Source organism: Pseudophryne corroboree, chromosome 2 (genome assembly GCF_028390025.1).
Source record: "Pseudophryne corroboree isolate aPseCor3 chromosome 2, aPseCor3.hap2, whole genome shotgun sequence".
NCBI classification, from domain to species: domain Eukaryota; kingdom Metazoa; phylum Chordata; class Amphibia; order Anura; family Myobatrachidae; genus Pseudophryne; species Pseudophryne corroboree.
Genome location: NC_086445.1, coordinates 1,027,376,475 through 1,027,397,872, shown reverse-complemented (window position 1 = coordinate 1,027,397,872; position 21,398 = coordinate 1,027,376,475). Strand labels below are relative to the sequence as shown.

The 21,398-nt window shown below is 48.2% G+C and overlaps 1 protein-coding gene across 3 annotated transcripts in view; it reads left to right on the top strand.

Moving 5' to 3' along the window:
• Positions 1-21,398, top strand: part of LOC135050330 (galactosylgalactosylxylosylprotein 3-beta-glucuronosyltransferase 1-like) — a 244,193-nt gene that overhangs the window by 106,222 nt on the left and 116,573 nt on the right. Inside the window, exon 1 of one of the 3 annotated variants that reach the window (XM_063956766.1) lies at positions 10,836-10,857. The exons of the other annotated variants lie outside the window; for them this stretch is intronic. The gene's annotated coding sequence lies outside the window, so the exon portion shown is untranslated. Of the gene's footprint in view, positions 1-10,835; positions 10,858-21,398 lie in introns of those variants that run through there. 3 annotated transcript variants of the gene reach the window in all.

Below are 21,398 nucleotides of genomic sequence, written 5' to 3'. Positions count from 1 at the left end.
GTGTCTGCTGCTAATATAGACTGGTTGATAAAGAGATAGTATACTACTAATATTATATATACTGGTGGTCAGGTCACTGGTCACTAGTCACACTGGCAGTGGCACTCCTGCAGCAAAAGTGTGCACTGTTTAATTTTAATATAATATTATGTACTCCTGGCTCCTGCTATAACCTATAACTGGCACTGCAGTAGTGCTCCCCAGTCTCCCCCACAATTATAAGCTGTGTGAGCTGAGCAGTCAGACAGATATATAATATATATAGATGATGCAGCACACTGGCCTGAGCCTGAGCAGTGCACACAGATATGGTATGTGACTGACTGAGTCACTGTGTGTATCGCTTTTTTCAGGCAGAGAACGGATATATTAAATAAACTGCACTGTGTGTCTGGTGGTCACTCACTATATAATATATTATGTACTCCTGGCTCCTGCTATAACCTATAACTGGCACTGCAGTAGTGCTCCCCAGTCTCCCCCACAATTATAAGCTGTGTGAGCTGAGCAGTCAGACAGATATATATAATATTATATATAGATAATAGATGATGCAGCACACTGGCCTGAGCCTGAGCAGTGCACACAGATATGGTATGTGACTGAGTCACTGTGTGCTGTGTATCGCTTTTTTCAGGCAGAGAACGGATTATAAAGTAAACTGCACTGTCCTCACTAGTAAACTCTCTCCACTCAGTCTCTACACTTCTACAGTAACAGTACTCCTAGTCAGCTCCAGTAAATCTCTCTCAGTCTCTTATAATCTAAATGGAGAGGACGCCAGCCACGTCCTCTCCCTATCAATCTCAATGCACGTGTGAAAATGGCGGCGACGCGCGGCTCCTTATATAGAATCCGAGTCTCGCGATAGAATCCGAGCCTCGCGAGAATCCGACAGCGTCATGATGACGTTCGGGCGCGCTCGGGTTAACCGAGCAAGGCGGGAAGATCCGAGTCGCTCGGACCCGTGAAAAAAAACATGAAGTTCTGGCGGGTTCGGATTCAGAGAAACCGAACCCGCTCATCTCTAGTGCTAAAGGGCAGTGTTTATGCAATTAAAAGGGCACCAGAGATAGATAGATAGATAGATAGATAGATAGATAGATAGATAGATAGATAGATAGATAGATAGATAGATATGTAACCCCCTTGTCCGAGGGTGTGCTAGATAACCTTGATTCCCAGCTGACAGTACTCTGTTACCTCGTTGTTACCAGCACCCCGTTAAACAGTTCCCTGATTATGCAGACACAGACTGACATGTCACATGTACAACACCATTTTATTTATATAGCAAAATTAACAAGATTTTAAATAACCAGTTATGTACACTCAGTGTGAATACTTCTGAAGAGAATGATACAGAGACAGGTAAGCAGGAAACAGGTGCACGGTTAAACAGGCTGGCTATGGCTTCTTTACTATAGTCACAGGTAACCAGCGGTAGCTTTAATGCGTGGCAGGTAAGCAGGAAACAGGTGCACGGTTAAACAGGCTGGCTATGGCTTCTTTACTATAGTCACAGGTAACCAGCGGTAGCTTTAATGCGTGGCAGGTAAGCAGGAAACAGGTGCACGGTTAAACAGGCTGGCTATGGCTTCTTTACTGTAGTCACAGGTAACCAGCGGTAGCTTTAATGCGTGGCAGGTAAGCAGGAAACAGGTGCACGGTTAAACAGGCTGGCTATGGCTTCTTTACTGTAGTCACAGGTAACCAGCGGTAGCTTTAATGCATGGCAGGTAAGCAGGAAACAGGTGCACGGTTAAACAGGCTGGCTATGGCTTCTTTACTATAGTCACAGGTAACCAGCGGTAGCTTTAATGCGTGGCAGGTAAGCAGGAAACAGGTGCACGGTTAAACAGGCTGGCTATGGCTTCTTTACTATAGTCACAGGTAACCAGCGGTAGCTTTAATGCGTGGCAGGTAAGCAGGAAACAGGTGCACGGTTAAACAGGCTGGCTATGGCTTCTTTACTGTAGTCACAGGTAACCAGCGGTAGCTTTAATGCGTGGCAGGTAAGCAGGAAACAGGTGCACGGTTAAACAGGCTGGCTATGGCTTCTTTACTGTAGTCACAGGTAACCAGCGGTAGCTTTAATGCATGGCAGGTAAGCAGGAAACAGGTGCACGGTTAAACAGGCTGGCTATGGCTTCTTTACTATAGTCACAGGTAACCAGCGGTAGCTTTAATGCGTGGCAGGTAAGCAGGAAACAGGTGCACGGTTAAACAGGCTGGCTATGGCTTCTTTACTATAGTCACAGGTAACCAGCGGTAGCTTTAATGCGTGGCAGGTAAGCAGGAAACAGGTGCACGGTTAAACAGGCTGGATATGGCTTTGTTACTATAGTCACAGGTAACCAGCGGGAGCTTTAATGCGTGGCAGGTAAGCAGGAAACAGGTGCACGGTTAAACAGGCTGGCTATGGCTTCTTTACTATAGTCATAGGTAACCAGCGGTAGCTTTTAATGCGTGGCAGGTAAGCAGGAAACAGGTGCACGGTTAAACAAGCTGGCTATGGCTTCTTTACTATAGTCATAGGTAACCAGCGGTAGCTTTTAATGCGTGGCAGGTAAGCAGGAAACAGGTGCACGGTTAAACAAGCTGGCTATGGCTTCTTTACTATAGTCATAGGTAACCAGCGGTAGCTTTTAATGCGTGGCAGGTAAGCAGGAAACAGGTGCACGGTTAAACAAGCTGGCTATGACTTCTTTACTATAGTCACAGGTAACCAGCGGTAGCTTTAATGCGTGGCAGGTAAGCAGGAAACAGGTGCACGGTTAAACAGGCTGGCTATGGCTTCTTTACTATAGTCACAGGTAACCAGCGGTAGCTTTAATGCGTGGCAGGTAAGCAGGAAACAGGTGCACGGTTAAACAGGCTGGCTATGGCTTCTTTTACTATAGTCACAGGTAACCAGCGGTAGCTTTAATGCGTGGCAGGTAAGCAGGAAACAGGTGCACGGTTAAACAGGCTGGCTATGGCTTCTTTACTATAGTCACAGGTAACCAGCGGGAGCTTTCATAAGAGAACTATAACTGCCAGCATATCTCAATAGCAGATAAGTACATTCACATTGATAAGGAAATACACCTCCCTTCCACTTTTTATATAACCTGGGGAAGTAATAACTTGAGGGGAGCCTACCCCTTGATGACTCAGTCTTGCGGGGCACTGGTGACATGGGAACCTACCCCTTAACAAATCTATAATGCCCCAAATGCAGAGTTCATGCAGCGGAAGAGGTTTAAACAGGGGCACAGGGGAGTTAAGGGGAGCCTACCCCCTGTATTTAACTTAGTGTGTGGCACCTGCAGAGTTTAGCAGCGGAAGGGTTAACTAAAGGCAGAGTTTCTGGCAGCGGAAGGGTTACTGGGGCACCAGGGTCTCACCACCAGATGCGGCGCTTCTGCCACCTCCGATCGCCTCGGTCTTCGGCGCCACCCGGGATGCAGAGCACCGCGCCGGGGATGCACCCTTGAAGCACCCTCTTCCGTCCGAACTTCAGCCGCAGACTCTGGTCCTCTCCCCAAGGTCCTCGATGGGGTCCTCTTCTTGGGGTCGTCCTGCGCACTGCCCGTTCCTCTGTCCTCGATGCTCCGCGGTGCGGCCTCCTGGGTCCCAGCTGGCCGGCGGCGACGAACAGCCTCCGTCCTCGTGGATGTCCCTCCGCACGGCTCCCGGCTCCTCACTTTCCTCGTCAGGCGATGACACGGCCGACTACGTCCAATAGGGGTCCTGGGCAGGCACCGGAGGTCGCTCTCGTCGCGTTCCTTTCCTGGCGGCTCCAGTTCCCGGTCCAGCGTACAGGCAAGCCGCGCTCTTCTCCTTCCCAGGGCAGCCTCTCCTTCACCCCGCAGGGCAGCCTCTCCTTCACCCCGCAGGGCAGCGCTCCCAGCTCCGGCAGGACGCTCTTCCCCTTCTCCCGGCGACAGACAGCCCTTCTCCCACGCTGAGGGGCCCTAGATAAGGACTTCAGGTCCCAGCGCCACCCCCGTCCTTTAGGTTGACTGGCTCTTGGACCCCAGCAACAGCCCGCCCTAGGGATCTTCTACCCTGCAACCCCAGGGGGCCAATCAGTGTGGGGCCAGTCTTCCCGGGGAATTCAGTAATACCCCTTTCACATCGCACAAATAACCCGGTACCGACACGGCATATTGCCGTGTCGAACCGGGTCAGTGTGCGATGTGAAAGCACACTGGGCGATTTAGCGGGTCGCCTGACCCGGTAAATCAACCCGGTAAAAAAGAAGGGTTTTACCCGGGTTGATTACCGGGTCAGGTGCGGTGTGAATGGGAGCCGTGTCGATGCGACACGGTTCCCATTCACAAGATAGGGAGAGGCGGCGCTGGAGATGAGCTCATCTCCCGACGACGCCTCCACCCCTGCTGCTGCTGCGGCCTCCGTTGTCATGGCAACCGACCCGGTATATTGCCGGGTCGGGAAGCCTGCAACGGAGCGCAAATGCCGGATCCCACCCGGTAAGTACACGTTTGTCTTACCGGGTAGGACCCGGCATTTGCGGTGTGAATGCAGCATAACTGAGCGGAGGGGCTAAAAATAGAATGCAGTGGCGCCAAACTTCTCCTTAAGCAAGGCTGCCAGAGTTTCTAGTGCACAGCCCATGTTATTCTATGAGCCCTGTTCTTTTTACCTGATAAGGGACTTATTTAAAAAAAAAAAAACAAGGGGTCCCCATTTTAAATATTTCAGGGTATTACATATAGATAGATAGATAGATAGATAGATAGATAGATAGATAGATAGATAGATAGATAGATAGATTAGACATGCATTAGGTCGACACCTGGAAACAGTTGACATTGGAAATCGGTCAACATGGCAAAGGTCAACACATGAAACAGTCAACATGAGTTTTTAAAAAAAAAAATCTTAATTTTTTTTTAACTTTACGATCCACGTGGACTACAGTTGGGTATAGTAATCTGCCCGAAGCATGCGAGGGGACACGTTGCACTAATTGGGGTTCCCGGTCACTTTACAAAGAAAACGACACGAAAAAAAATTATTAAAAGAATACGTCAACCTTTTTCCATGTTGACCTTTTGCATGTCGACCTGCCAACCATGTCGACCTTTTCCAGGTGTCGATCTAGTGCCTGTCGACCAATAGTGGTCAACCTAATGAGTGTCGACCTAAATAGGGTTGACCCTACAAACCCACTCCTAAAAAATGATGCAATACAGGAAATGGTATCGGGGAAATGTATCCAACAAATAGGAGGATTCTAGGCTCTGCTGTAGAGTTACAATCAGAGTTGTACTGGCCCACAGATATACAGGGTAAACTGCCGGTGAGCCCCAATGCCTGAGGGCCCACTCCTACCCCTAGGGATCAGGTTCCTGACTGTGCACTTGTATTATACACAGGGCCGGTTCTACACCTTGTAGCGCCCAGTGCGAAAGTTTCCACTGGCGCCCCCCCCCCCCCCCCCCCCGCGGCAAAACAGTTTGTGCGCGCAAAAGAAATAGGGGCGTGGCATCATAGGGGAGGGACGTGGCCACAGTCATGCTCCCAGTAGCTGTGCCTCCAGATTTGCCCCAAGTAGTTTTGTCCCCCAGTTGATTTGCCCCCAGTAGTTGTTGCCCCTGTTGCTTTGCCCCCAGTAGTTGTGCCCCCTCTTTCTTTGCCCCCAGTAGTTGTGCCCCCTCTTTCTTTGCCCCCAGTAGTTGTGCCCCGTTTCTTTGCCCCAGCAGTTGTGCCCCCTCTTTCTTTGCCCCCAGTAGTTGTGCCCCGTTTCTTTTTGCCCCCAGCAGCTGTGCCCCCTCTTTCTTTGCCCACAGTAGTTGTGCCCCCTCTTTCTTTGCCCCCAGTAGTTGTGCCCCCTCTTTCTTTGCCGCCAGTAGTTGTGCCCCGTTTCTTTGCCCCCAGTAGTTGTGCATACACAAAAATAAAAATAAAAACAATACTTACCACTGCCCCGCTCCTGCTTCCCGATCGTCATGACGTCTCTCCCATAGCAGCGCCGCACAGACACTAGAGGTCAATACTGACCTCTAGTGTCTGTCGCTGGAGCCAGCTGCAGCGGACGCCCACACAGCCCACGGTGCCTGCTGCAGCCGGGGGAGTAGGGTGCGGGCAGGCGGCGGTGCCTGCGGCCACACCCCCAGGCCGCAGCGCCCCGGGTGCAGGCACTGCTTGCCCGCACCAAGGACCGCTCCTGATTATACATGATAGATATGTTGCATTACACTGCACTAGACTATTGTGTATTTCAAGCCTCTGTGGAGGCTGGCCACACCCCCTTTGTAGGCTGGCCACACCCTTAAATATGGGCCCCTATCACTGCATTCCCCCGGTGGGCCCTTCATACCCCAGTCCGACACTGGTTGCAATCTCCTCATCCTGTAACTGGGAACAGCACATTTAGCAGCACTGAAATCATCTCTACCGTGTGAGACTTTATGGGCGGGATGTACTAAAGCAAAAATGCCGTAAAACCCCCGAAAACGGGGGTTTTACCGCATTTTCATATTTATTAACACCCTACCGCCGCGTTTTCGGCGTCCAGGGTATCGCCATCTTTGGATGGCGATACCCTATAGAAGCCCATGGGCTTCTTTTCGCCGACCGCCGCAACCCGTCGACACCGCCGCAGACGCCGACCCCCCTCCCCCCCAGCTTACCTTCCTCCATGATGCCCCGGACCCGGAAGGTAATCTCCTCCTCCCCCTAGCAACGCAGCCGGACGTCCTTCCGGCTGCAGGGGGGAGGAGGAGGCGCCGGGGGCAGCCTGCTGCTGCTACCCGGCATCAAGGCAGTGTGGGGACCCCATGAAGGTGACGGAGACCCCCCGCAGACCACCTAACAGGTATCGCGGGGGGCCTCCGTCACCGCATCGCGATGTTGATCGCATTTGTTAGTACATACGCGATCAACATCGCTGCGGTAACCGGCGAGGTGCGGCGATGAATGTTAATACATCCCGCCCTATATGAGCTCCAGAGTTGTAAACGGCTGTGACTGAGGACATTGGTATATGAAAGAAGCAGTGACAATGTGCCGAATGCAATAGCCTACGATGTGGGTGCATCGGAGCAATGTCAGCGATACAGCTGCTAGATTTAAAGCAGCAATTAGTTATAAGGCAAAATAAACCTGATATACTTACAGTAAAACTAATTAGCCGTTTAATTCAGGCATCTACAGCTGTAGATGCCAGAATTAAAGGGCTAATTAGTTTTACTGTAAGTATATCAGGTTTATTTTGCCTTGTAACTAATTGCTGCTTTAAATCTAGCAGCTGTATCATTGCCGCGATGTGTACGCACGGACACTGGGCCTAATTCAGAGTTGATTGCAGCAGCAAATTTGTTAGTAGTTGGGCAAAACCATGTGCACTGCAGGTGGGGCAGATGTAACATGTGCAGAGAGAGTTAGATTTGGGTGGGGTGTGTTCAAACTGAAATCTAAATTGCAGTGTAAAAATAAAGCAGCCAGTATTTATCCTGCACAGAAACAATATAACCAGTGGTGCAAGTAGAAATATTTCCTTAGTGGTACTGTGTGCCAAAAAATGGGCGTGACCATGTGTTGTGAGGGGCGTGGCCACTTGCTGCTAGTGGGAGTGGCTACATGACACTAGCGGCGTGGCCACACGACACAGACCCTTTTATTTTGGAATCTGGAGGCAAGGCTAAAAATATATAGCAATGCCTCCAGTATAATAGAAATATATAGTAATACCTCCAGTATAATAGAAATATACAGTGATACCTCCAGTATAATAGAAATATATAGTATTAGTAATGCCCCCAGTATAATAACAATATATAGTAATGCCTCCATTATAACTGGAAAACACAGCCACTGTCGCACTCCCAGTAACCCTGACAAAGTGGGAGGAGCCGTCATGCTGCCAAGCACTATGGTCTTGTTGCTTTGTGGCACATTATAATTGTGGCAATGGCAAAGTGTGTGGTAGGTGGTACTGCGTACCCGCTGTCAAAATCTTAAGGGTACTCCGTGCCCGAGCGTACCCGCATACTTGCACCGCTGAAAATAACCCACCCAAATCGAACTCTCTCTGCACATGTTACATCTGCCCCACCTGCAGTGCACATGGTTTTGCCCAACTGCTAACAAATTTGCTGCTGCAATCAACTCTGAATTACCCCCATAGGCATTGCGGCAAGCTGCAGTGTATGCCGTGCTATGACTAGTCGCAGCCGGTATTTGCTCCATAGAAGTCTATGGCGGGCAGGTGCGTGTGTACGCATCACCGGATGGATGAGCGCGGCGACATCTGTATATCGTCGAAATCATCACAGTGACCAAAACCGCAGGCTGTTAGATTTGGGTAATTAGAGTCTTAGTGCAAGCGACAGTCTGGATACATGTTTGCTGGGTTGAAGATATTATTATATACTGTATGTATGAGATAGAGATTGATTGATTGATTGAGATAGATAGATAGATAGATAGATAGATAGATAGATAGATAGATAGATAGATAGATAGATAGATAGATAGATAGATAGATAGATAGATAGATAGATATGAAATGTATATGTGGTAGATTTATAGAAAGATATGAGATAGATAGATAGATAGATAGATAGATAGATAGATAGATAGATAGATAGATAGATAGATAGATAGATAGATAGATAGATAGATAGATAGATAGATAGATAGATAGATATGAAATATATATATGTGGTAGATTTGATAGATAGATAGATAGATAGATAGATAGATAGATAGATAGATAGATAGATAGATAGATAGATAGATAGATAGATAGATAGATAGATATGAAATGTATATGTGGTAGATTTATAGAAAGGTATGAGATAGATAGATAGATAGATAGATAGATAGATAGATAGATAGATAGATAGATAGATAGATAGATAGATAGATAGATAGATAGATAGATATGAAATATATATATGTGGTAGATTAGATAGATAGATAGATAGATAGATAGATAGATAGATAGATAGATAGATAGATAGATAGATAGATAGATAGATAGATAGATATGAAATGTATATGTGGTAGATTTATAGAAAGGTATGAGATAGATAGATAGATAGATAGATAGATAGATAGATAGATAGATAGATAGATAGATAGATAGATAGATAGATAGATAGATAGATATGTTATAGAGAGATAGATAGACATGAAATATATGTGGTAGATTTATAGCTAGATATGAGAGATAGATAGATAGATAGATAGATAGATAGATAGATAGATAGATAGATAGATAGATAGATAGATAGATAGATAGATAGAGAGATAGATAGATAGATAATGTTATAGAGAGATAGATCGACAGATATGAAATATATACTGTATGTGGTAGATTTATAGATATCTGTAGGTTTATCTGTAGGTTGCTCATGTGCTTCCTACAGGGTCCTTTAATACACTACTAGATTTAGGGCAAGATAGAAATGTCAGTGAAGAAGGACACCTGAGTAAAGTTTGCAGTAATCTGAGTACTGGGAGTTGTAGACTGAGCATCGGGAAAAGGAGAAATAAATTAGTATATTGTAGAAGGTAAGAGCCTGAATATACTGTAACCGCACATAAAAGGGCAGGAACTGCAGCTTACACCCGGCAATGTGCACCACAGAGGAGGCCTTTCTCTGCCTGTAACAGAGAGGACCAGCTCACAGAGAAAATTACAAGGTGCTGAAAACTACTGCAGATAAGATAAGGTGAGATAGGATCATGCAGCACAATGCAGTCTGCTTGCTCATTGTAGAAGACCTTTAGCATAGGTAGGGAAGAAGACGCTTACAAATCATCTGTCTACTTCATTTCTGGAGGCTGCTTCCGGTTTTCATTCCAGTTTGTGGAGGCGACAAGATGTTCAGCTCCGCAGTTATTTATTGATGATATTCAGAACACAATGCACATAGGCCCTACTGCGGCAGGTGGACGGGAGACTAGATAGAACAGGGGGAATATAATAGGATACAATTTTTTGTAGCGTTTAGATTCTATGGAAATCACAGCGAGGTTTCGGCAACGTTCCGCTCATAGTCGCCAGATGTAATAGAAGGCGGTTTAGTAGGAAAATTAGGCGTAGAGTTACAGAACTACGTGCATGCTGCGCTATCTATCCATACAGAACATACTACAGAGCCACACCAATCATAAATCTTACTATATCACTAATGAATAATCAATTAAGGGCCCCAAAAATAATAATTGGGACAATAATCTTTAGAAATAATGACATTTAAAATTACGTGGACAATAATATTTTTATGTTAATTGGAGCCATATTAATTAATTAATTCATGAATTAATTAATTAATTCATTCATTATAGCAACTGTTCCTTTAAAAGCTTTTGGGGCTACAAGTGCCAGCATGGATGTACTTCTATCATTAATTAGTTAATGGACATATTGACGTCCAAGTTCGGTGGCCGTGCGGCATGTCGGCCGAACTGGGAAGTTTTTTTAAAGGGGCAATCATTCACACGGCATGGTTTAGCCATATAAATGATTGCCCCTTTAAAATAAGTCAGAGTTTATACACCATCCTAGCCATTAACTTATTAATGATAGAAGTACAGAGAAGTGCGACCTGCCACCCAATTCAATAATTGATGCAAGAATGCTTGTGTTACTGACAAGCTGCATCCGCCTCCCCCTTTCCTCAGGTCCTGGCGGCTCCATGGTCCTCCTCCATCTGCGGCCCAACTCTCCTGGTACTCACACACGCTGTGTCTGTCGGCCACCGGCATTCATCCCCTCCTCAGGTCCCAGCAGCTTCCTTATCTGGCACTGCATATTTAATGTCATGCTGTCACCGTCGCTAAAGTGAAGAAGAGCCACAAAGAGGAGCAGGCTCTGTGCATGCTGAAGACAAGGTAAGAGGGGGCCGGTGGGACACACAGAGGCAGGGAAGCTGCTGGAGGGACACAGGGCAGGGAGCTGCTGGAGGGACACAGGGCAGGGAGCTGCTGGAGTGACAGTGGCAGAGATGTGAAATAGAGGCATTATGCGTATAAGGGACACTACTACTGTGGGCATTGTGTATAAGGGGCATTACTGTGGTTATTATGTGTATAAGCGGCACTACTGTGGGTATTATATATAAGGGGCACTACTTCTGTGGGAATTATGTGTATGGGGCACTACTGCTGTGGGCATTGTGCATAAAGGGCACTACTAGTTTGGCGTAACATGTATAAGGGGTACTACTGTGTGATGTAATGTAAATATGAGGCACTATTGTGTGTGTAGTAGCATCAATAAGAGGCACTAGTATGTGGTGTAAAATGAATCAGGGGCACTACGGTGTAATGTAAATAAGATTGTGCTGTTGTCTGGCGTAATTTGAATTGGAAGTACTGTTGTGTGGCCATGCCACTTCTTTCTGAGACCACACCCTTTTTTTTGCAATGCACGTCTTCAGGGCTCACTGTCACTTTGTAAAAATAAGATTTTACTTATCGGTAAATCTATTTCTCGTAGTCCGTAGAGGATGCTGGGGACTCCGTAAGGACCATGGGGAATAGACGGGCTCCGCAGGAGATAGGGCACTTTAAGAAAGCTTTGGATTCTGGGTGTGCACTGGCTCCTCCCTCTATGTCCCTCCTCCAGACCTCAGTTAGAGAAACTGTGCCCAGAGGAGATGAACAGTACGAGGAAAGGATTTTTGTAAATCTAAGGGCAAGATTCATACCAGCCACACCAATCACACCGTATAACTTGTGATAAACTACCCAGTTAACAGTATGAACAATAACATAGCCTCGGTTCAAATCCGATCAACTATAACATAACCCTTATGTAAGTAATAACTATATACAAGTCTTGCAGAAGAAGTCCGCACTGGGGACGGGCGGCCAGCATCCTCTACGGACTACGAGAAATAGATTTACCGGTAAGTAAAATCTTATTTTCTCTAACATCCTAGAGGATGCTGGGGACTCCGTAAGGACCATGGGGATTATACCAAAGCTCCCAAACGGGTGGGAGAGTGCGGATGACTCTGCAGCACCGATTGAGCAAACAGGAGGTCCTCCTCAGCCAGGGTACCAAACTTATAGAACTTTGCAAAGGTGTTTGACCCCGACCAAGTAGCAGCTCGGCACAGTTGTAGTGCCGAGACCCCTCGGGCAGCCACCCAAGAAGAGCCCACCTCCCTAGTGGAATGGGCCTTAACCGATTTAGGCAATGGCAATCCTGCCGAAGAATGCGCCTGCTGAATCGTGTTACAGATCCAGCGAGCAATAGTCTGCTTTGAAGCAGGTGCGCCAACCTTGTTGGCCGCATACAGAACAAACAGAGCTTCGGTCTTCCTGATCCTAGCTGTTCTGGTCACATAAATCTTCAAAGCCCTGACCACATCCAGGGACTCGGAATCCTCCAAGACCCGTGTAGCCACAGGCACGACAATAGGTTGGTTCATATGAAAAGATGAGACCACCTTGGGCAGAAATTGAGGACGAGTCCTCAACTCTGCCCTATCCACGTGAAAAATCAGGTATGGGCTTTTATATGATAAAGCCGCCAATTCCGAAACCCGCCTTGCAGAAGCTAAGGCCAACAACATGACTACTTTCCAAGTGAAGTATTTCAACTCCACTGTTTTGAGTGGTTCAAACCAAGGTGACTTGAGGAAACTTAATACCACGTTAAGGTCCCAAGGCGCCACCGGAGGTACAAAGGGAGGCTGAATATGCAGCACGCCCTTCACAAAAGTCTGTACTTCAGGAAGAGAAGCCAATTCTCTTTGAAAAAAATGGATAAGGCCGAAATTTGAACCTTTATGGACCCTAATTTTAGGCCCAAATTCACTCCCGTTTGAAGGAAGTGAAGCAGACGGCCCAACTGGAACTCCTCCGTAGGAGCAGCTCTGGCCTCACACCAAGAAACATATTTTCGCCATATACGGTGATAATGTTTCAACGTCACGTCCTTCCTAGCCTTGATCAGGGTAGGAATGACCTCCTCCAGAATCCCTTTTTCCGCTAGGATCCGGCGTTCAACCGCCATGCCGTCAAACACAGCCGCGGTAAGTCTTGGAACAGACAGGGCCCCTGCTGGAGCAGGTCCTGCCTTAGAGGAAGAGGCCACGGATTTTCTGTGAGCAACTCTTGCAGATCCGGATACCAAGTCCTCCTTGGCCAATCTGGAACAATGAGGATTATTCTGACCCATCTTATTCTTATTATCCTCAACACCTTGGGTATGAGAGGTAGAGGAGGAAACACATAGACCGATCTGAACACCCAAGGTGTCACCAGAGCGTCTACCGCAACCGCCTGAGGGTCTCTTGACATGGCGCAATACCTCTTTAGCTTTTTGTTGAGGCGGGACGCCATCATGTCTATCTGAGGCAGTCCCCACCGATCCGTGATCTGTGTGAAGACTTCTTGATGAAGTCCCCACTCTCCCGGATGCAGGTCGTGCCTGCTGAGGAAGTCCGCCTCCCAGTTGTCCACCCCCGGGATGAACACTGCTGATAGTGCGCTTACATGGCCTTCCGCCCAGCATAGAAACCTGGTCGCCTCTGCCATGGCCACTCTGCTCCTTGTGCCGCCTTGGCGAGTTATATGAGCCACTGCCGTGACATTGTCTGACTGAATCAGAACCGGTTTGTTCCGAAGCCATTCCTCCGCTTGGCGTAGGGCGTTGTATATGGCCCTCAACTCCAGGACATTGATGTGGAGACCAGTCTCTAGGCTTGACCAGAGACCCTGGACATTTTTTCCTAGTGCGACAGCTCCCCAACCTCGGAGGCTCGCGTCCGTGGTCACCAGGACCCAGTCCTGAATGCCGAACCTGCGACCCTCCAGGAGGTGAGCACTGCGTAGCCACCACAGGAGAGACACCCTGGCCCTGGGAGACAGGGTGATCCATTTTTGCATGTGTAAATGGGACCCGGACCATTTGTCCAATAGGTCCCATTGAAAGGTCCTTGCATGGAACCTGCCGAAGGGGATGGCCTCGTATGAAGCCACCATCTTCCCCAGAACCCTCGTGCAATAATGCACTGAAACCTTTTTTTGCTTCAATAGGTTCCTGACCAGAGCTACGAGCTCCTGAGCCTTCTCCACTGGAAGAAAAACTCTTTTTTGGTCTGTGTCTAGAATCGGGCCCAAAAAGGTCAGACGCGTTGCAGGGACTAGCTGGGATTTCGGTAAATTGAGAATCCAGCCGTGCCTCTGCAACGTCTTCACGGACAGAGACACGCTGTCCAGCAACTTCTCCCGAGATCTCGCCTTTATGAGGAGATCGTCCACGTACGGGATAATTGTGACGCCCTGCCTGCGCAGGAGCACCATCATTTCCGCCATTACCTTGGTGAAAATTCTCGGGGCCGTGGAAAGACCAAACGGCAACGTCTGAAATTGGTAGTGACAGTCCTGTACTGCAAATCTCAGGAATGCCTGATGAGGAGGGAAAATCGGAACATGAAGGTACGCATCATTTATGTCCAGGGACACCATCCAAACCCCTCCCTCCAGGCTGTCGATGACCGCTCTGAGCGATTCCATTTTGAACTTGAACCTCTTCAAGTACAGGTTCAGGGATTTCAGATTTAAAATGGGTCTGACCGAACCGTCCGGTTTCGGTACCACGAACAGGGATGAATAATAACCCTCTCCTTGCTGGAGATGAGGAACTTCGACTATCACCTGTTGAATGTACAATTTGTGAATTGCAGCTAACACCAGCTCCCTCTCCGACGGGGAAGCCGGCAGAGCCGATTTGAAAAACCGGCGAGGAGGCATGTCTTCGAATTCCAGTCTGTATCCCTGGGAAACAATCTCTATTGCCCAGGGATCCACCTGTGAGAGAACCCAGACGTGGCTGAAAAGACGAAGACGTGCTCCCACTTGATCTGACCCCCCCGGAAAGCCCCAGCGTCATGCGGTGGACTTTGCGGAAGTAGGGGAGGACTTCTGCTCTTGGGAACTAGCCGAGTGCAGCTTTTTTCCATTGCCTTTACCTCTGGCAACAAAGGACGATCCTCGTACCTTCTTGCTTTTATTGGAACGAAAGGACTGCATTTGATAATGCGGTACCTTCTTAGCATGCTGCGGGGGAACATAAGGTAAAAAATTCGATTTACCGGCCGTAGCAGTAGAGACAAGGTCCGAGAGGCCTTCTCCAAATAACTCCTCCCCCTTGTAAGGCAATGACTCCATATGCCACTTTGAGTCGGCGTCTCCCGTCCACTGTCGGGTCCACAAGAGTCGCCTAGCAGAAATAGACATAGCGTTTATTCTGGAGCTTAGTAAACAAATGTCTCTCTGAGCATCCCTCATATACAAGGCAGCATCTCTAATATGCTCAATGGTCATTAGAATGGTATCCCTATCTAAGGTGTCAATCTCCGTAGATAAGGAGTCTGCCCATGCCACGACAGCACTACAAACCCAGGCCGACGCCATGGCCGGTCTAACGATAGTTCCTGAATGTGTGTAAATGTGCTTCATGGTAATTTCCTGCCTGCGATCAGCAGGATCCTTGTGGGAAGCAGTATCCGGAGAAGGCAGTGCCACCTTCTTGGATAAGCGTGTCAGCGCCTTGTCTACTTTAGGCGAAGATTCTCATCGTATCCTATCCTTCTGTGGAAAAGGATACGCCATAAGAATCCTTTTGAGAACATGTAGTCTCCTATCCGGAGACTCCCAAGCCTTTTCGCACAATTCGCTTAGCTCAAATGAGGACGGAAACGTGACCTCAGGCTTTTTCCCTTTATACATGTGAACCCTCGTGTCAGGGACAGAGGGTTCCTCAGTGATATGCAAAACCTCTTTTATGGCAATAATCATGTATCGAATACCCTTTGCCACCTTCAGCTGTAATTTTGCATCCTTATAGTCGACACTAGAGTCAGTATCTGTGTCGGTATCTGTGTCAGCGACCTGGGATATGGGGCGCTTTTGAGACCCTGAAGGTCCTGGCGCCACAGGGACAGGCACGGTCTGGCTACCTGACTGATCCCTAGCCTCAGCCTTGTCTAACCTTTTATGCAGGAGATTCACATTTGCATTTAAGACATTCAGCATATCCACCCAGTCCGGTGTCGGCGTTGCCGACGGCGACCTGACATTCAAACACTCCCCCTCCACATTAAGCGAGCCTTCCTCGTCAAACATGTCGACACACACGTACCGACACACTTCACACACACAGGGAAACTCTTTTCTGAAGACAGTATCCCCTTTAAGGCCCTTTGGAGAGACAGAGAGTATGCTAGCACACACCCCAGCGCAATGACCCTGGAGACCAACACAAAATGTTTTTCCCCAGCAGCGCTGTATAATATCTTATCCGCCAATTATGTGCCCCCCCCCCCCACTCTCTTTTAAGCACCCCTTTACCGTGTGTAAGCAGGGGAGAGTCTGGGGAGCTTCCTCTCAGCGTTCTGTGGAGAGAAAAATGGCGCTGGTGAGTGCTGAGGGAGAAGCCCCGCCCCCTCGGCGGCGGGCTTCAGTCCCGCTCAAATTTGTGTAAAAATGGCGGGGGCTCTTTTATATACATGTACAGTGCCCAGCTGTACATGTATATACCTTTTTGCCATGTTTTGAGGTGTTACTATTGCTGCCCAGGGCGCCCCCCCCTGCGCCCTGCACCCATACAGTGACCGGAGTGTGTGAGGTGTGTGGAGCAATGAAGCACAGCTGCGGTGCTGTGCGTTACCTCAGTAAAGCCGCTGAAGGCTTCTGCCGCCTGAGACGTCTTCTTGCTTCTGTTCTTCTGGCTCTGTGAGGAGAACAGCGGCGTGGCTCCGGGGGTGGACGCCCAGGACGAACCTGTGTTCACCCCCTCTGGAGCTAATGGTGTCCAGTAGCCGAGGAAGCAGATCCTATCATTTAAGTAGGTCTGCTCCCTGTTGCCAGCAGTGCTCCCTGTAAAAATAGAAAAATCCAAACAAAAATGCTTTCTAATGCAAAGAACTCAGGAGAGCTCTCTGCAGTGCACCCATCTTCCTCTGGGCACAGTGTAAAACTGAGGCCTGGAGGAGGGACATAGAGGGAGGAGCCAGTGCACACCCAGAATCCAAAGCTTTCTTAAAGTGCCCTATCTCCTGCGGAGCCCGTCTATTCCCCATGGTCCTTACGGAGTCCCCAGCATCCTCTAGGACGTTAGAGAAATATGCGAAGTAGGCAGGGCCGCCATCAGAGGGGTACTGGGGGATGTTCCGGCCTCTCTAACAAAGAGGGGAGGGCCCGGTCCGCTCATGCCACTGTCTGCCCACCCACCACCGTCCCCGTCATCCTACCGCAGCTCAGTATTGAAAATGTCCCTCCCAAAATGTCCACCACCACAGAGGAGACAGTTATTCAAGATACTAGAGGAGCCCTCTAGTATCTTTAATAACTGTTTCCTCTGAGGCGGAGGACATTTTGGGAGGGACGTTTTTCAATACAGTAGATTGAAACATGAAGCAGGAAGGCGGCAATCGGCACACCCACAGCAGCAGAACCACAGCGGCGGCGACTGGGAGGGGGAGGGTGGGACGGGAGTAAGGAACCCCCTGACAATGAGCAGAATCCCTGACAATAAGCAGGTACTTGCATAATTATTATGTGGCCATAATATGGTGGCAAGGGCATTAATGTGGAGGCATAATATGGTGTCAGGGGCATTACTGTGTGGGGCTTAATATGTTGACAGGGTCATTACTGTGTGGGGACTTAATATGGTGTTGCTCCATGTGTGCACAGAAATTATTATTTTTTGTAATGGCTGATGGGTGTGCGTTTAAAGGTTCCACGTTTGAGGCAGCGACAAGCACTTTCTCCAGAAACTGTCATCACAGCAGTCTCCTATTTAACAGCAGGAATATTGGAGGATAATCAGTGTAATCACGGATTCTCTAGCAGTCCCTGTATTTAGCAGCTTGCTGTTGGCTGTGCGTGCACATTTCACAATAACCCTCCCCCGCCATAAGGACCAGGCTAGGTGTAAAGAGGGGCTGTGTTTTCGCTAGAGTAATTGGATATACAGTATTGACATGATAAATACAGCGTACCTCTGCCTATGCACCCCCTGAAACGCTCTCTTATGTCGTACACACAGTTGACATCCAGTAACGCACATGGGCCCTCATTCCGAGTTGATCGCTCGCTAGCTGCTTTTAGCAGCAGTGCAAACGCTAAGCCGCCGCCCTCTGGGAGTGTATCTTAGCTTAGCAGAAGTGCGAACGAAAGGTTAGCAGAATAGTGCTGAAATTTTTCCAAGCAGTTTCTGAGTAGCTGCAGACTTACTCCTTCCTTGCGATCACTTCAGTCTGTTTAGTTCCTGTTTTGACGTCACAAACACGCCCTGCGTTCGGCCAGCCACTCCCCCGTTTCCCCAGGTACGCCTGCGTTTTTACCTGACACGCTTACGTTTTTTAGCACAATCCCGGAAAACGGTCAGTTACCACCCAGAAACGCCCCTTTCCTGTCAATCACTCACCGATCAGCAGTGCGACTGAAAAGCGTCGCTATACCTTGTGTGAAACTGCATCGGCTTGTGTGAAAGTACTTTGCGCGTGCGCACTGCGTACCATGCGCATGCGCAGAAGTAACGATTTTTTGCCTGATCGCTGCGCTGCGAACAACGGCCGCTAGCGATCAACTCGGAATGACCCCTATTTTACGATCACAGAGAAAGATCTCAGAGATATGTAAATGTGTGTATGTTTGGTGCTGCACTTGCACTATTTGCTAGAACTCACGAATCAGCCCCATTATCTGTATATAGTACTCAGGCAAGGATTTGCGGTAAGTGAAATACGAATGGATCAAGAGCATCAGAAATCAAGGGGTTTTGGGGTTACGTCCCTGTACGTGATGTGTAATTTAATATATTTTGTACGTTTTGTTACATATTTGTACTGCTGGGGATGGGGTGTGTTGGCGTTAGTACTAAGTGACATGCGGTGGCTGTTTTGGACATGATAATAGTGTAGGGGAATTGGTCTGAAGGCTAGAAAAATATAGTCAATTATTGACTGAAATATTACTACGTAATTGCCATTTAAAATGTTCTGGACTGTGCTGGGTGACAATAAGTGAATAACAGGTGAGTCAGACCTTGCAGCGGGGAAGACGTTAATTCCTTTCATCTCTCCTGACGCATAACGTCTGGGATAATTATAATGCTGAGGCTGAACTAATCAGATTACAATATTGCCGTGGCTGTAAATCTGAGGGAAAGACCTGAGGAATGAGGTCTGTGGTGATGGGATTAGCAGGAGATATGTTTCAAACCTTGGAGAGAGCTAAAGTATTAACCAATCAGCGACTCACTGCCTTGTGACAGGCTGTGTTTGAAAAATGACAGGAGCTGATTGGTTGGTACTTTATCTCTGGCTTCTTTAGCTCTCTCTAAACTTGGTTACATCACCATACTCACTTCATCCGCGTTTCACATAATATAATCTGCTTATTCACCAGCCAACCAATATACTTATATACATAATAATCAGTGGACGCAGAAAGAACACAGAGGGAATGATATATGACTGGATTGTCATAAACCTCCAGGACTGTACACTTGTACTCTGAACGGACACCTAGGGGTTACGTTTCTGTGAGGATGGACTGGTTTTAGATGGATTGGTTTTTGATTGGTCCTGTCTGTCGTTATGGGAGGTTCTGTGGGCTTGCGTTGGTTGGTTTGGAGGTGGCGGCTCTCTTCTCTTCAGGACGTTTACCCTGGTGTAGTTAGTTATGTAGTTAGGTTTAATGGTTCAGTTGTGTCGGCTTTGTTTAGGGTGGCCGGTGTCAGAACTGCTGTTGGTGGTTTTATAATTATTTCTCTGACGTCCTAAGTGGATGCTGGGGACTCCGTCAGGACCATGGGGATTAGCGGCTCCGCAGGAGACAGGGCACAAAAGTAAAAGCTTTAGGATCAGGTGGTGTGCACTGGCTCCTCCCCCTATGACCCTCCTCCAAGCCTCAGTTAGATTTTTGTGCCCGGCCGAGAAGGGTGCAATCTAGGTGGCTCTCCTAAAGAGCTGCTTAGAGTAAAAGTTTGTTAGTTTTTTTATTTTCAGTGAGTCCTGCTGGCAACAGGCTCACTGCTACGAGGGACTTAGGGGAGAGAAGTGAACTCACCTGCGTGCAGGATGGATTGGCTTCTTAGGCTACTGGACACCATTAGCTCCAGAGGGAGTCGGAACACAGGTCTCACCCTGGGGTTCGTCCCGGAGCCGCGCCGCCGACCCCCCTTGCAGATGCCGAAAAGTGAAGAGGTCCAGAAACGGCGGCAGAAGACTCTTCAGTCTTCATAAGGTAGCGCACAGCACTGCAGCTGTGCGCCATTGTTGTCAGCACACTTCATAGCAGCGGTCACTGAGGGTGCAGGGCGCTGGGGGGGGCGCCCTGGGCAGCAATGATAGTACCTTATTCTGGCTAAAAATACATCACATATAGCCCCTGAGGGCTATATGGATGTATTTAACCCCTGCCAGGTCTCAGAAAAACGGGAGAAGAAGCCCGCCGAAAAGGGGGCGGGGCCTATTCTCCTCAGCACACAGCGCCATTTTCCCTCACAGAAATGCTGGTGGGAAGGCTCCCAGGCTCTCCCCTGCACTGCACTACAGAAACAGGGTTAAAACAGAGAGGGGGGGGGCACTTATTTGGCGATATGTATATATATATTAAAATGCTATAAGGGAAAAACACTTATATAAAGGTTGTCCCTGTATAATTATAGCGTTTTTGGTGTGTGCTGGCAAACTCTCCCTCTGTCTCCCCAAAGGGCTAGTGGGGTCCTGTCCTCTATCAGAGCATTCCCTGTGTGTGTGCTGTGTGTCGGTACGTGTGTGTCGACATGTATGAGGACGATGTTGGTGAGGAGGCGGAGCAATTGCCTGAAATGGTGATGTCACTCTCTAGGGAGTCGACACCGGAATGGATGGCTTATTTAAGGAATTACGTGATAATGTCAACACGCTGCAAGGTCGGTTGACGACATGAGACGGCCGGCAAACAAATTAGTACCTGTCCAGGCGTCTCAAACACCGTCAGGGGCTGTAAAACGCTCATTTACCTCAGTCGGTCGACACAGACACGGACACTGACTCCAGTGTCGACGGTGAAGAAACAAACGTATTTTCCTTTAGGGCCACACGTTACATGTTAAGGGCAATGAAGGAGGTGTTACATATTTCTGATACTACAAGTACCACAAGAAGGGTATTATGTGGGGTGTGAAAAAACTACCTGTAGTTTTTCCTGAATCAGATAAATTAAATGAAGTGTGTGATGATGCGTGGGTTTCCCCCGATAGAAAATTATTGGCGGTATACCCTTTCCCGCCAGAAGTTAGGGCACGTTGGGAAACACCCTTTAGGGTGGATAAGGCGCTCACACGCTTATCAAAACAAGTGGCGGTACCATCTCCAGATAGGGCCGCCCTCAAGGAGCCAGCTGAGAGGCTGGAAAATATC